Raw genomic sequence first — 2,208 nt, forward strand, 5'->3', positions numbered from 1 at the left:
ATAGGATATCATAACTGATGCTTTAACATGAAAATTCCATCTTCAGTATAATAACATGTGACAACTCGAATTTAAATTTGTACCAAACAATACTTCAACAAATACATATCAATAGTGTGAAATTGACTGAATTCAAGAGATTTAGTGTAGTTGTCCGGGGTGTGGAGTTTCACTTCTCATCATTGCACAGAATTCTTCATAGTTTATTCTTCCATCCTGTTAGTTTAAAAATCTCAGTAATGATAGCAATATTTTTATAAGGAAATTTCCTAGATTTAAGTTTAGAACCAACTTATATTATATGTATCCACCTCAGAAATTACTTTTTTTATAGTAGCTTCATCACCCTTACCATGCTGAGTCATAGCAGTATCAACAAGAAGGCTTTGACGTAAGGAATGCAAGATGCAGAGGCTTTTTCCACTTCATCAAACATATATTCAATTTGAATAAGGCTTTAAACCCTAGAAATTAAAACGGAGCTAAGCAATAAAAACTACATAATTTAAAGCCACACCTAATTAGAAGAAGGAAAGATCCCTAACATTCAATCAGCTAAGATTACATTTAACTCACTAAATACAGAAAATTAAAGGCAATACAAGGTTTCCATCAAATATAAACAAAAATCTTAATTCATCCATGCCAAAATAACTTTACAAATGTATAATAGCTATAAATCTCAAACCTAATCCAACAAATCAAACATCTGTCTCCTAAATATTGCAGCCCTAGGTTTAACTTTCTTTTTAACTTTACCTCTCAAATCAGAAATACATCCTACTTCTATCTATAACCGTTAAATAAAGGAGAAAAAGCAAAGCTCAATTTCGTATTCTAATAATCCTAATTCATCCTATCAAATGAATATTTCAAAATAACAGTGACAATTGAATTTCAGCAATATATATTAAACAAAAAAGAATTAGGAAAAAGCACCAGGTTGTGATAGAACAGAAATTGGGAGCACAAGAATTAAAATTGAGAGGGAGATTAAGGAACTCGCACCTGATGATTAGAGCGCGATTCAGATTTCAATCAAAATCAGCCCTAGCTTATCCGAGAAAAGGATTCAGATTGTGATTAACATTGACATGAAAATTTGGAAGAGATTCGAGCGATGAAAAAGAAGGAATAATGGATATGTGAGAAGAATGGTGTGTGGTTCTCAGAGGGAATGAAGCACTTAAAGAGTAGTTTGTGTGAGGTAGAGTGGCGAGGCACCCAGAGTGAAGATTTTTTTGGTTTAGCCATTTAAGTTGTTATTTTTAAAATTTTAGCTTTTTTTTAGTGGCCATAGTTTAAATTTCCATTATAATGTATGGTATTAATGGTAACTATACAATTGCCACTAAAAGACGTTTTTAAAAAGAGAAATTATGGCAATAATATTATGGCCGCTAAAAGTTTATCGCTAAGAATCTTTTTTCTTGTAGTGCCTAACCATATAAAGATGTGATCGTCATCAATGTCTTAGGGAAGCATATGAGCTACATGTTTATCACACAAAAAGTAAAATGTGTGTGGAGGTTGAGAGGAAGGTATGATGTTCTTTATATAGGGTTTGACTACTTCTTGATCAAGTTTGACTTGGTGGAGGATAGATAAAAGGCCTTGCTTGGAAGTCCGTGGATGATTGTAGGTTTGTATGTTGCGGTGAAGTTGTAGGCAGTCGATTTTTGTTCAAATGAAAAGTCCTTTGGTTCAACGATGGTTTGGATATAGATCCAAGGATTGAACATATGGTATTATGATAAAGAGGCTATGATGAGTGTGTCATCTGTTGTTGGTACACCTCTTTTGGTAGACCTCGTGACCAGGTCAGCGAGAGAAAAAACTATGCAAGAGCTTGTGTCCTCTGAGTGTGCCAATAGTCCGCTCGGTGGTGTTGATTGGAGGTTCTTTGATGTGGAATACAAGAGCTTACACTTGATATGTAGTAATTATCATGTTAGGGCATGTTGCACGTGAGTGTGAGGGAAGCAAGCATGAAGAAAATAAGTGTATGCATGGGGCTAACAAAGAGGTCATGAACTCAGCGATAGATTCTGATGAAGAGAATAATATGGAAACAACCTTTGTTTTTGGCAACCAAGAGATGGGGAATCCTAATGAAAATCAATTGGAAGCCATGCATGGAGGTGAGTAGTACCATGCTGAAAAGGATGAATGGATTATGGATTAGGGTTTAGTACAAAATAAATGTCA

The 2,208-nt window shown here is 34.5% G+C and overlaps 1 long non-coding RNA gene across 1 annotated transcript; it reads right to left on the bottom strand.

Annotated features, from left to right (window-relative positions):
- LOC107637839 lies at nt 422–1,107 on the bottom strand. Its single transcript, XR_001619563.2, has 2 exons — nt 1,009–1,107; nt 422–464 (listed from the first exon to the last, which is right to left on the bottom strand). It is a non-coding gene; the product is annotated as an uncharacterized LOC107637839 (long non-coding RNA).

The sequence above is a fragment of the Arachis ipaensis genome, chromosome B04 (assembly GCF_000816755.2).
Source record: "Arachis ipaensis cultivar K30076 chromosome B04, Araip1.1, whole genome shotgun sequence".
NCBI lineage: Eukaryota > Viridiplantae > Streptophyta > Magnoliopsida > Fabales > Fabaceae > Arachis > Arachis ipaensis.